General features: G+C 39.3%; 1 protein-coding gene across 6 annotated transcripts in view; it reads left to right on the top strand.

Annotated features, from left to right (window-relative positions):
• The first annotated feature begins 787 nt into the window (after positions 1 to 787).
• The window catches only part of LOC117462984 (zinc finger protein GLIS1-like), a 51588-nt gene continuing 38500 nt past the window's right edge, over positions 788 to 13875 (top strand). Inside the window, exon 1 of one of the 6 annotated variants that reach the window (XM_034105378.2) lies at positions 788 to 875. The gene's annotated coding sequence lies outside the window, so the exon portion shown is untranslated. The other 5 variants (XM_034105383.2, XM_034105381.2, XM_034105382.2 and 2 more) reach the window with 5 other exon arrangements.

The raw sequence follows: 13875 nt of genomic DNA, 5'->3' as shown, positions 1-13875 counted from the left end.
AGTCCCTCAAAATTGTACTTAAGTAAAGTACTTGAGTAAATGTACTTAGTCTCTAAACTGTGTTGCTTGTAACTCTTTAGAATCAATCAACATTGGCTCAGCACCCCTCGTCGGATGCTGCACGTCTCTTAGAGTTGTGATCAATAGGAAAAGTTTCCTAATCAAATTATTGTATATCAAGGTTATTTTGTTTCTTTATTTTCCTATTTTCCCGTCTGGTTATTATTTTTGAAATCCCTTAGATTTACCTGTATAGGTTGGGAACCACTGTGTTATATTAAAGTCAAAATCACAAATGACCATGGACAAAACGTTATTTAATCAAATGCGTTCAATATAAAAAACGGAATAAACCCAAAATAAAGGAAAACACGCTTTCAAATTGGTCTCAATTGAATCTTTAGCAAGTAATTGCCAGTTTGTGTTCATTTCTTTTATGAATTTAGGTTTTCATTTTTATCAGCGTCTGTGCCTGAGGCGACTTAAATGAAGTGAGTGATTAGATTACTGAGCTTTGCATACTACCAAATATGTTTTGCTTTGTCTGTGTTTTGTATTCTTTATTTGGGGTCACATAGTATTTTTTCTTACATAGAATCTCACTCAGTTAACAGAAACCCAAAAATAGCAAACAAACCAATGTACAATAAATAAGTAGATACACGATAAAAGAAACAGACATTTTCATTAACTAAATTCACTCAAGACACACAAAAAGTGGTCCTGCGCGAGCGTGCATGTGCGCATAGCAATACCACATGCAGAGGGGCTCGCGCTGCAGAGCGTGCAGAGACAGTGGGAAGCACAACCCGCGAGCAGCGAGCGCGAGGCACAGATCGTGTGAAGCTGTGTGAACTATACGTGGACCCAACACGGTAAGAATTTTAAAGTGATCTAACTATACTTATAATGTGCTTTAAATGTATAATAAGTTATACGTTCATGTATTTAAGTTGTGGAAACCATGTTGTCATGGTGATTTAAAGTGACAACGACACGTTACCACATGATGTATGTTGTGTTTTAGATAAACATGTTTTCAGAGACACGTTTTAATGCAGATTCAGTGTACTGCTCAGTTTATCACCTAAAAATCAGCTTTTTCCTCTTTCAACAATGAGCTTGAAGGAACAAATGAATAAGTATTAAGCTACATCACTGTAAATGTTGGCGGCTGCCCATAAAGTCACTCCAGCTGAAACATGAAGCATTGTTTGGTGGATTTTTCAACAACTTTACAACCACAAACATTGAAAAAGTTGAGGAAAAACTTCCCTAAAGAGCGGAAACTAGTTCTACAAATGTTATTACTAACTCTAATTGTACCAAGAATTTCACAATAACTTGTTTTGATTGTGCAATAAGGAGTTAAGGAAGACCATTAATGGATATGCTTCTCCATACTGTAGTGAACTCTTACCCAAATGGGATATTTCCCCCCCTTATTACTTCTGGGACTCCTCGTTTCCACTCCTCTTCTGCAGAGCATTGATTTATGTGATGTTGCTGGAATGAAAAGTGCTGCGCAGGGGGTGGAAATCTGGCTTTCTGGAAGCCAAACAGATGAGGAGGCTTGTTTTAATCATTAGTCTCGTGGTATCACTGACACGGAGCTGCTTTATACTCGCAGGGCCCTTGAGCAAAGAGGGCCCTCAGTGACAAGATGACAACAAAAAAATATTTTAATTATAATATTTTTCCGGGCACAACCTCACTCATCATACATTGTTTTAAATGACACTCACTCTTCGCCATAAATAACACAGCTTTTCTATAGGGTCAAATTAATATATTTTCTAAACCGTCTCTGGACTGTAGGTCTCACTCAAGCCCCCAGGAAGTGCGCCGGACTCTGATGAGAATATTCGTTGTGGCCAAACGGCAGTACTACACCTCCGTTAGGTTGCTGGGCCCGGAAACACTTTTCCCCATTGATTTACATCGGGAAAGAGTGGTCTGTAAATCGTTGGATAATTTGTTTTAAACTACCCAGTGTGAATGTTTGTATAGCCCTTATTAAAAACATTCGGTCCTCAAGTTGTAAAATGTGCTAATAACATTATTCTGAGAGTTATCTTCCTCAGCATTATGAACGCGCATCTAACCCACGGGACCGCGCTGCCCGGAACGTTCGTAACTAATAAAACTCCTTGTGTACGTGTACAGCCAGCCAGTCATATGTTGGCATTAAGTGGGGTGCTGCTCTGAGGTTTTGAGTGATATTAGGTATTCCTGAGCCATACCCTGCCTTGGGATCTTGTATCTTTGTCTTGTGATTTTTTACTAAAAGGGCAAAAAGGCTAGACCTACTTTGGTTGAACTATGTGAGTCCTTGCTTTTGACAAATGGCTGTGCGATTCGACATGCCAGATTGACTGAAAATACTAAATATTGGGCATGTTGGTATGATTAGGTAGGCGTGGTGTTACTTGTTGGTACGTGGGTTGGGGGGGCCCATGAGCGCTCAGTGCCCAGGGGCCCCTGGAGGTATAATCCGGCCTTGCCAGTGCTCCCATTGCACAGAGGTGTAGAGTGCTGAGTCACATTAATTTCATCATATACTTAATTTAATTATATGTGGCAATTAAAGGGTAATAAAAAAGACGTGTGCTGCTCCGTAAAATACACCATTTCGTCAATGCCTTTTGGAGGTTGATCAGGATGTCGATCAATACTGAGTGATTATGTTTACACCAGATTGATTGTTCGTGTGTTCAGATGGAGCCATACGAGCGAAAGACAACAAGGAGCCAAGATTTGTTTCACGTAATATGTTTCATATTGATTTCACAGCTCAGAAACAACAAAAGCATTTCAATTATACAGCAGGCTGGCTTTTTCAAAATACAAACAACAGTTTTAATATGTTTTCATCTTAGTGAAAGAATGAACCCCCAAAGCAGAATCCATTGGTTCTCCATGATACTTGTGATGTTGTAGATTACTTATAATTCATTCAGTGACACATTTAATTGAGTTTATTGGCAGCTACATGTATATGCGCCAATATGTAATACACTCAGGGTCAGACGAGGACACACAGGAAGCTCAGTTCGAATAAGCACATACATTTTGATGCAACGCTTTGTTCAAGTTTTGAAATTGGTCATCTGCGGCAGACTGTGTGATAACGTGAAACGCTCCCAAGCCTGCAAGAAAGCGGACCTTGAGTCAAAGCCGTTACATGACAAATAATAATCTTAACTCAAGGTATTTCTGGAGTTATCAACCTCATAACCTTCAGCAGCGATGAATTATGACAACTCAGAAAGAAAGCTGTATTCGACCTTGTGTTGAAATTAAAAGTCTGCCTCTTCTTAGTGTCTGCTTGTGTTGATGCACATTAGGAATCTGCACCTTTGCTGTGACAGAGACATTTGGAAAAGTTGGAACCCTAGATATGCTCTAAATATTCCTTAAAGCATAGGCTTACAGTTTCCTCCTGATTGGAGCACAAAAACATGACATTCGTATTTATCTTTTGATCAAATGTTTGGACAGAAATCGAATTATCCCCAAAGCTAATACATCAACAAGCATATCCCTAAACAGAAAACACAAATGGCGGTAAATTAAAAACACCACATGTAGAAGAAACAGCTCTTAGGGGAAATGTGGAGTTACTCGAGTCGAGTCTTTTCATTATGTAATCTAGTTACACCCTCTTCTTACTACTTGCTGCCAGTCGATGGAAACACCTGTTGAGAAAATCTGCCTTTTGTTTGTTTTGAGTAAATGTTATAACAATTTGAGAAATGTTTGGAACTTATTAATGCAATCCCCTCTGGTGGTCGACAGAGGGGATTTAAGTCCCAGTACACAATACCCCTTAACAACTCATGTTTGCCCAGATGACCTAATGCATTTCATTAGGGGTTCAAAGTGACTGAGAGACTAGTCCCATCATATGGGAGTTATTAGTCTCAGGCAAGAAACAAATTTGCTTTCTCGTACATAAATATTTGGTACCATGAAAAGAAACAGCCTGCAGTATGAATTTGTCACATCCGATCTCCTGCTAGTTTGAACTGCTGCTTTTTGACAGCGCCGCCTGGTTCATAGTTTTCTGATGAAATAATGTGTCACTTGTTTTTCTCCTCTGCGCTCCCCACATACCTTTCACGGACATTCACAGTGATTGCCCTATAAGCAGAACTCGTTTTGCTTCAGAAACAAATGTTATTCCTGGCTTAGAGGTGCCTGCTCTTTTGCAACACCCAAGGGTGACACGGCGGGGTAATAGGACTCGCTGTGAGTATCGGACGTAACTGTTTCAACATTGTTTCTGGTGTGTATTAACTGCAGGCAAACGTCTTTTTAAATCCTGTTTACTTGAGAAGATATTTCAATTCCAGGAACATTTCTTCTCAACAGAGTCCAGTAAATTAGTGGGATTTTAATAATTCCATGATACATATTTGTATCTACATGATCATTATAAACTCCAGATCCTTGCTTGGGGTTCTTCTCACAATACATTATATTAAAACAATGCATTAATGACATGTGCGTACGTATTCAGCCTCTTTGGTTTAGGTTCCATATTTAGTTGCACGCAAACCCATTTTTCTTTCCGCTTTAATGAGTTCCTGGACAGTAGTGGATTACGTATTCAGATCCTTTATTAAAGTACATGTTAAAATGACTACATTACAAGTGAAGTCCAAAACAGCCTTCACAAAAAAATATGATTTATAAAAAACTACAACATTTTAATGTCCGTGAGTGTATATAAAGAGAGGGGCCCCGTAAATGGACTGTACTTATATAGCGCTTTATCCAGTCTTTAAGACCCCTCAAAGCACTTTACATTCACCCATGCACACCCATCCACAGAGCAGTGTATGTTACTCTAGGAACTAACATGCATACACATTCACACACCGTTGGCCATGCCATCGGGAGCAACTCAGGGTTAAGTATCTTGCCCAAGGATCCATCGACATGTTGGCTGCATGGGCTGGGATCGAACCCACAACCTTCTGGTGGAAAGACGACCGCACTCCCTCGCAGCCACGTGCATTTATTTTGGCCATAATACATGACGTAAAAATCCTTGGTTTCTACTTTTATTTATAATTATTCAACATTTTGGCCAAAACAATAGACAGGTACAGTTACAAATATTCTAGGGGTCAAAGGGTAAGTCAATTAAATCTTGAAAAAAAGGATTTAGCACTTCACACAATATTAACATTTGCATATCAATCATCAGAAGGTTTTGGCTTGGTAGAATGTTCAATAAGTCTATATTGTTGTATTTCATACTGTATACAACGTTTTTTCGAGTTATATTAACTTTTGTGATTGTGAAAGATAATAATAACATGATACTAATATGATAATAATGTGTAATGGTGTTTTAAATGGGCTGTGCTCGATAAGACGCACAACGTCAAGTGGCCTATGCTTAGAGAAAGCATTGCTCATGCTCAGAGCTAATTGTCCGTTGCTGAGCTGCATTCTGATTGGCTGTTGTTTGTCAAGTACTGTTGTTGTCACGTGTAAGTGGTTGGAAAGTAATGTCCACTCCGGTAACCATGGACGAGGTGTTTTTTTCTTCTACAACACGAATTTAAAAATCTGCTTTTTTGGGATTAAACTCCTCTGAGCTCACCAGCCTCTGGATATTGTGATAAACCAAACCTCTGGTAACAAAAAAACATATTTAATATGGTGCTGTTCTCCGTGAAAAAATGGCTAACTGCTAGCTTGTAAGAGACGTGTTTTCCCCTTCGCGTTTGCTATGGCGATGGTAACGGAAACGTACCTGGTCAGAAACAGACTTTCCGGATTTCAAGCTTCTTTCTAAAGGGATTATTAAACATTAAAGCAGCATGAAAATAAGTTACAACTGGACCAACATAGCTACCCAAACAGACGGCGAAGTTAACCGGGGAGTTAATAAGAACAGGTATGTGTCGATAATCGCCGTTCAATTGAACACTTCCGGTTTTTGTGTTTAGAAAGTAGTATGTTTCAGATTGGAACTGTTAAAAGTGTACATACAAAAGTGGGAAGTACCTAAGTGAGGTACTTTACTTGTAAGTCAATCAAAACTTTGTTTGTCTACGACAGTCAAATGCAACAATATTATCTAGAAATGTCACATACTATATCAATATAATTATATACACATAAGGGCATTTTCTGCACAATTTGTACTTTTAAGGAATGATAATACTTTTACTTAAGTACGATTTTGAATGCATGACTTTTACTTGCAATTAAGTATTTGGACCATAATATTATTGTAAGTATTGGTACTTTTACTCAAGTAAAGCATCATAATACTTCTTCCACCACTGTCTATATAGCTTGAAATGTAGGTATTGAACGCTACTTGAGTTAACTGAATGCTATTTATTTAATCTACTAGTGGAATGCCAAATAGCAGTTTCATGCTATGTATTAAAACTATGATAAATTGCATCAAAATAAATGACATTAAATGTAGTAGTTGGTAGTTCTCTAGTTCACTTGGTTTGTCAGGTTATAGTTAAATAAGCCATGCTGAATGTCATATTGTTCTGAAGTCCAGTAGCTACAGCCTTTTGAGATGTGTTGTTCTTCTTTTCAAAGCAGTAGCCGTAGCTTTTTGGCCACTTGGGCACAATGTCCGACATAGTCAAGTTGATATGGCAGTTGTTTATTCGAACATCCAGCAGATATTGACCAATATTATCCTGTATTTGGAGTCATGTTTCTGGCCTCTGAATTCATCTAAAACCAAAAGTCCTTTTTCTTTTAGTTCTGGTTTAGATTCCACCAACTCCTGAGGGAAATGTTTGGCTCGTTAGCTGCTAAATGTTCCTTTATGTTCACCCGCCTGAGTAACTGTGTCTGTCAGCTGTTTGATGCTGAGCAGAAAGCGTATAATATACATTGCCATTGCAATTTTAATATGAAAAATACTGATGAGCATTGCTTTAAGGATAGATTTACTTCTGCTGGCTAAATGAGTTTGACAACCTATTGATTCTACTTCATGAAGCTGCGGTGTTTCAAGTTTGTAGATGATTACACAAGGCATATAAAAAGGATAACACAATAAAGCTAATTAGTTTATATCCCATGAGGTCTTTGGTGGGAGGTGGGAGTTACAGCAAGTTTTTATTAAATCAGTGCAACAGCAGAAAACTATATTGCAGCATGCAAATTGGAGAATATAATGCAGGAAGGCCGAACAGTCTTACGCAATGAGAATATCGTGTCAAATTGAAATGACAGTCTTACAGAGTATTTAGTTGCCAGTAGCAACATAATAAATGTACTGTTATTGCATGAGTTAGTTTTGGGACATGTACACTTAAGAGAAGACCATGCCGAGGGGGGAATTGCAATACAGTTTAAATATTATAACTTGAAGCCACATAAAGCTAACGTACAAGTATAACAAATAAAGCAGTTACATTAAAAGGGATCTGTCAAGATTGATGATGCCTCGCAGAAAATGTGAAGCAGATGCAGAGCACACAAACCTTTCGGCGTTTCATCCGCTCCCAGAGGAAAGACCAATTTACATTTCAAAGTTTAAGTACAAAAAAAAGAGTGTTTTAAAGGATCCAGAGGGCCAGCTAAAATCACAGGGAGAAATGTTAAATATAAACTGAAATATGAGTTATACAGTGATGCTCAGACAGAAAATATGTTGGTGTATTTTGACAGTATTAATTCAAATTGAGTGAGTTTGCCTTTTTTTCTCCTTACCGCACTTTCTCTCAGCTTCATTCCTTCCCCTCCGATCCCAAATGTAATGCAATACGACTCCAAAACTTATTGTCTTATTTTAGAAAGCTATTGTTTTCTAGTAGTAGTGGTCTGGCACACAAATCAGGTTCTCACATTAAGGCTGATCCTAATGCTTCAAATCTGTGGCCATTCAAATGCATTGAAGTCAATTATTATATCTGTATATATTGTACACATTTGCAAATATCCCATGAAATAATAATTGTAATCCCACAATATACGTAGTTTACATGACTTGTGTATGTATTTGTTATTCGCAGAGCTGTTCGTTGTGCGTTGAGGTGTGTGTGTGCAGTAGGTGTGTTCTCCTATGACATAATTAAGCAGTGCTTCATGCAGAGCTGGAAAGTGTTGCTTCACATAGTCCTGCCTGATCTATTGACAGACACATTGAAGTTCCGCCAAACACACTGCTATAAAATCCCACTCGAGGCAAAACATCATCTATTTTTACGAGGTTTCAAAGACACCATCCAAAATGTGTTTTCAAACACACATTGAAGTTGGTCAGTACCACCACACCAGACTCAGTCCATCATAGGAGAGTTTTAGCAGACGCCTTGAGAAGCCGCTCCTATTTCAAGATGCTGGCAGGCCTTGGAGTCTCAGTCCAGTCCATAAGCGCTGCTTCTGCTGTATCTGGTTCACTCCGCTCACACTGTCTTGTGGTTTGGAACGATCCACTGTCATTTCACTGGAATTTCCTGCCATCTGCGCTCAGTCAGAGTTTCTCACACATCCACACCTGCTTGTAAATGTTTATCTGCGCCAAGAGGAGAGCACGGAGGGATAGGTGCGCACTGATGAGGGCGAGATGCACACCGCCCTTTGCTTTGTGAGACTTAAACCCATTTGTTAAGGGGGAATGGGATTTTTCATTGGAGACAGCACTTTAGCTGCTGAAACAGGATGATTAGATGACAATATCAATCTAAGAAAGTCACTTAAACATGTTCACATTTCCAGAACTCATTAGTTATTCCCTGCAATTTCACTCTTGTCGTCATATTATTTACTACATACCAGATTTTAGATCCTTGGCTTCACCCAAAGTAACAATACAACAATGTACAAATCCTCTGACCTTTTAAAACCTTGCCTTGGCTTTGAGAAACTGGGATGGACATTTTATAGAACAAATGATTACCATGTATTCTAGGAAACAATCGGCAGTTATGGGTAATTAAAATAATTGGCAATTGCAGCTGTTTACAAGCACTTAAGTCTCACGATTCTTTTTCTTAATTGGAGAATTTGAAGAATAAGTAGTGATGTTAAGATGTATTCCATGAAGCTACAGCCATTAGCTGGTTAGCTTAGCTTATCATAAAGACTGGAAATGGAGCGAAGCCTGACTTTGATAACAAAAGCCAGCTATCGGTCCTGAGTGTTATGTGCAGAACGGACTGCTGCAGATGCTGACTGATGGACTGTAGCTGTGATTAGGATTTCAACATCGGGATGAGAAAACTGTCATCGTATATGTGCTTTGGTTCTTATGGTTGATCCATCGTTACAAGAGGTGTGAAGCTAACTACAACAAATCACAAGTGTGATAAAAATCCAACAATTCCCTCTTAACTGTAGCGAAGTAGAAGTGTAAAATAGCATGAAATCGAAATACTCAGGTAAGGTAGTACAGTTCCTACCCTCTCCGTTTATGTGAACATAATGGAAAAACAGAAACAAGAAGAATTTTAGAAAGAACATCCTGTAAAAGTAAACAATAAGGAGAAACTCTTCTGTTAGCTCAGAGACACAGTACATTTCACATCTCTAAAAACTCTATTTGAAAACCACAGAAGAAGAGCCCCGGGAGGATCACTGTGTCTAAAGTTAACAGCAATTCAAGCCCCTTGCTAAGATGACACGCATGAGTTCTCGTCCAATAACACGTTCTTATTTTGTGCAACACGAGACCGTGTTAGTCTGACCCAAACTGCCTCTCAACATCTCAAAAGGGCCAAAGAATGTGTTTCTGGCCTCAATAGAACAAAACAAAGTAGCCTGCAGTATTATCAAATTGGATGAAACAAATGATCCAATTTTTCACTGAGAGTTTTACGATTGACCACACTGATCATGTTCATGGCTTGAGGTTAATCGGGGGTTAAATCACTTATCGTGTGTTCTAGGAGGACATTGCTGCATTTAAGAGGGTCCTACCAGTACACAGATCATACCAAGTAATGCGAGACCCACCTTTATCAATACAGATACAAATAGCAATGTTTAATTGTCTGATTACATTCTTAGTATAAGTTCTTAGTATGACACGTCGGGTGTTAACCCACTGTTTATACATGAAGATATTTTTACTTTCATGTTGATGATACAAGACTACGGGGAACAACAAATACAGTGTGTTTAAGGCCGACAGAAGCCACCAGAAGACAGCGGTGCCTGAGGGTCCTCGGCATCCTCAAACACACGGCCAAAGCAGTACGTTCGGTGTTGTCCTGTAGCAGGCGCCGCCGATGTCGGGGAAACGGTCTTCAATACTGCGAAAAGAATCCCACCAGACTCCTTTGCCCCTTCCTTTGATTTCCTTTTCCTTTTTCATTATTTCAAGCGATAAAAACCCTCGATCTTCTCTCAAATTATTATTATTTTTTGGACGCCCTCGGCTCGAGTTCAGGGCGTTCCGAGCTGAATAAGGGCGTCAAATGACGGCAAGACGCCCCCCCTGGCGGAAACGCTGATATAACATGTTGCAAGTTCAAATATAGGACTAAAATATATACATATAAAGTAACATGAATGTGTGATAGACAGTATCTCACATGGATACAGTTAATGTAAATGTTGTGGATATGTGCCTGATGAGAAAGGTGTTCATATATCCTTCATATGCCTAAGTATCAGTCCTATACACAAGTATCCATCCTCAAGGAGAAGCTGTTGGCAGACCGTATTATAGACTCAGTAACTTTTCAAGTGAGGACTAGTGGATGAGTGTTCTTTATTTGTATGCACATATCTGACTGAAAACAACCGCACTGTTATGGATACCGTAGGATAGGGATCTTGTCTTCGATCCTTGGAAACCTTTGGGGAATCTAGGAAAATCCAGAATCATTATTTTTAGAGAGGCAAGTACAGTGTATAACTGTGGAGGAATGTTTTCCTCCATGTAGGTTTAAAGAGTTGGATTGTCCCGTTGTCCTGGTGAATGTTCCGGGTTCTTGCCATGTACCTTCATCAGATCTTGATTTGTGGCTTTAAAAGAAACACATGGCATTCTGCTTTTCCGTCCTGCATCATTTCTGCCTCTTCCAGCTGGAGTATCGATATAACCAGCCAGGGATGGAAGAGTAATCACCTCCTCTGTTTGGGTCTTACATTTTAAATTCCTCACTTCAATTGTAAGCTCTGTTTCCACAGGGATCAGTGGCTTTGTCACCAAGACCTCGAGCAAAGCCTCAACATTTAGACATGACTTAGTGGCATTGGCATCGTCATTGGAGTTTGTCATGGTATTCCCGCAGCTTCTGATCACTGGATTTCTATTTGCTGTGTCTTGACATTTCTGGAAAAATCATCATCAGCACTTTTTTCTGTAGACTTGGCTGCAGGTTCAGACTGGCACATTGAGACGTCATGTTCAGAAACGATGTGGCAATTTACAGCCATGTGTCACTCATTAGCAGAGGTGTGGACTCGAGTCACATGACTTGGACTCGAGTCAGACTCGAGTCACACATTTGATGACTTGAGACTCGACTTGACAAAATCACAAAACACTTGCGACTCGACTTGGACTTGAACACCAATGACTGGGGACTTGACTTGGACGTGAGCCTTCTGACTTGAGGTGACTTGATCATTTAATTCAGAGGTCTCCAACACGCCGATCGCGAGCTGCCGTTAGAAGAGCGGACTCCCGTTGGGGAGAGCAGAATCTTCAGCCGCTCCTACTCTTGCTGAGAATCCTTGCAGGCAGGGGCGGGTCTTTATTTAGCTGGGCCACCATGCGGCCAATCATATTCGAGGACACACTAGGATCATACCATTATGTGAAATACGGGTGGGGGGCACAGCATGTGTAGTGGTACAGGCCAGCTGCACAGAGCCGGATTTAAATGCGCGTCGGAAAAAGTCAAGAAATGAGCGAAAACCGAAAAAAGAAGCAGCATCTGGCTGCTTTTCAATGATATTGGAGAAAGAAAAGCTGAGTGCAGGATTTGTAAAATGAAAATAAAATGGTAATCACTCAGGATTTATTGTCAGAGGTGGGAGAAGTTCAGACAATTTAAAAAAAAGTTACAATCAGGGTTCCCGCGGGGTCTTAACAAGTCTTAAAAAGTCTTACATTTGATCATCTGAATTTAAGGCCTTAAAAAGGTCTTAAATATGATTTAGAAGGTCTTAATTGAAATGATGGGATTTGAAAGGTACTTCTGTGTTGCGATCGCGTCTAAATGTGTTTTGGGGGAAATGTCCGCGCTGCAAAGTAACCAGTACGGTAATAGCCTTTCAGTTCCCCCCAACAATTTGTATTGAATTAAATCAACATGGAACCAGTAATCACTAACTTTGTTTCCCCCGGCCCCTTATTGGAGAACACCCAGCTAGTAACCTAGCAACCAAGCTTCAGCTCATGTAGCCTATCTTCGAATCTACTTACAAATTAATATGGGGAAGTGTAAGTTCAACCGTATTTGGTTGGAAAACATCTAATTTACTGCTTGGTTGAAACCAGTGGAGGGGAACGTGTTTGAAGCCCGCTGCACCTTTTGCAAAAAAAATTAGCGTTTGTTTTGCTAGTGCAGCGTTAGCTAGTGGAGCAGCTCCCGCAACAACACCGGGGGACCTCCGGGCGAAGTTTGGGTCGACGTCAACCCTAAAAGCGGAGGTGCTGTAGACGCTAAATACCTTAGCTAAACACCAATCATACAACGGCAACAATGAAATAGTGTAGCCAAGGCAGCAGAGCTCTGAATATAGCTCTTGTCACTCTCTCTCAGACACACACACACACCCACACACACGCACACACACACACTAGGGCTGCTCGATTATGGCAATAATCAAGATTATGTTGGTCAATAATTAATATCATGATTATTAAATACGATTATACATTGACTTTGAAAACATCCATTTATTGAACTTTAAAACAAATAATAATTTGAACAGTATATGTGTAACTGTTGATTACCCTGAACGTATAATTCAACTGAAAAACCAAGACAACAATTAATTAAATAAATGATACATTACTAAAAAAAAAATTAGATCAAATATGTTGTAGTGCACTGTCACAACCTAGCAAAGCAAAATAATCGTTTTTTTATGTTGTTTTCGTAATTGTGGCAGGCCAAAATCGTAATTGCGATTAAAATATGATTAATTGCACAGCCCTAACACACACACACTCAATCACACACAGACACACACACACACTTTTTGTCTAACACGCAAACACAGTTCTGTACTGTTATGCTGTTATGTTCAGTCATTGTTCTTATGTTTTATTAGCTTTTCTTTTTTAATGACTGATTTTAAATGCCATTTTCTTAATGTCTTTCATTTTTTGTAAAGCACTTTGAATTGCCTTGTGTTGAAAAGTGCTATATAAATAAACTTGCCTTGCCTTATGTTGAACATGAATACATTTACTTTGTAAGTGATTATGGGACGTATTTCTTCTTTCATATACATTTTCCTTCATACTTTATTGCCGTGAAATAGGTCTTAAATTCTATTCAAAGTGGTCTTAAAAAGTCTTACATTTGAGTTGGCGAAACCTGCAGGAACCCTGTACAATAAAAAAGTCCTGCATTCAAAATGTTACAATTAAAAGTACAAAAGTATGAGCATCAAAATATACTTAAAGTACCACCTGCAGAGGGATCTAGATGCAGGTGTTCTCTTCCCCATAGAGCCCGCCTCGCTGCACATATCCCTTGCATAAAGATAGATCGTGGGACTCCCTCATAACATGTTGCACACAGTGGAAATAAACATTCTGGTAACCTCAACATCAGGGATCTTATACATTAAAGTCCTTCTGAATCAAACCGTCACGGTAGCCTTACCTTACTGATCCCTCTTAACATAGAAGAAAACACGTTACTTTACCAGCAGAGAGAAAATGGATTATCACAGTATTAATGTGAC

This window comes from Pseudochaenichthys georgianus, chromosome 17 (assembly GCF_902827115.2).
Source record: "Pseudochaenichthys georgianus chromosome 17, fPseGeo1.2, whole genome shotgun sequence".
NCBI classification, from domain to species: domain Eukaryota; kingdom Metazoa; phylum Chordata; class Actinopteri; order Perciformes; family Channichthyidae; genus Pseudochaenichthys; species Pseudochaenichthys georgianus.
This window is presented reverse-complemented; position numbering and strand designations above follow the sequence as displayed.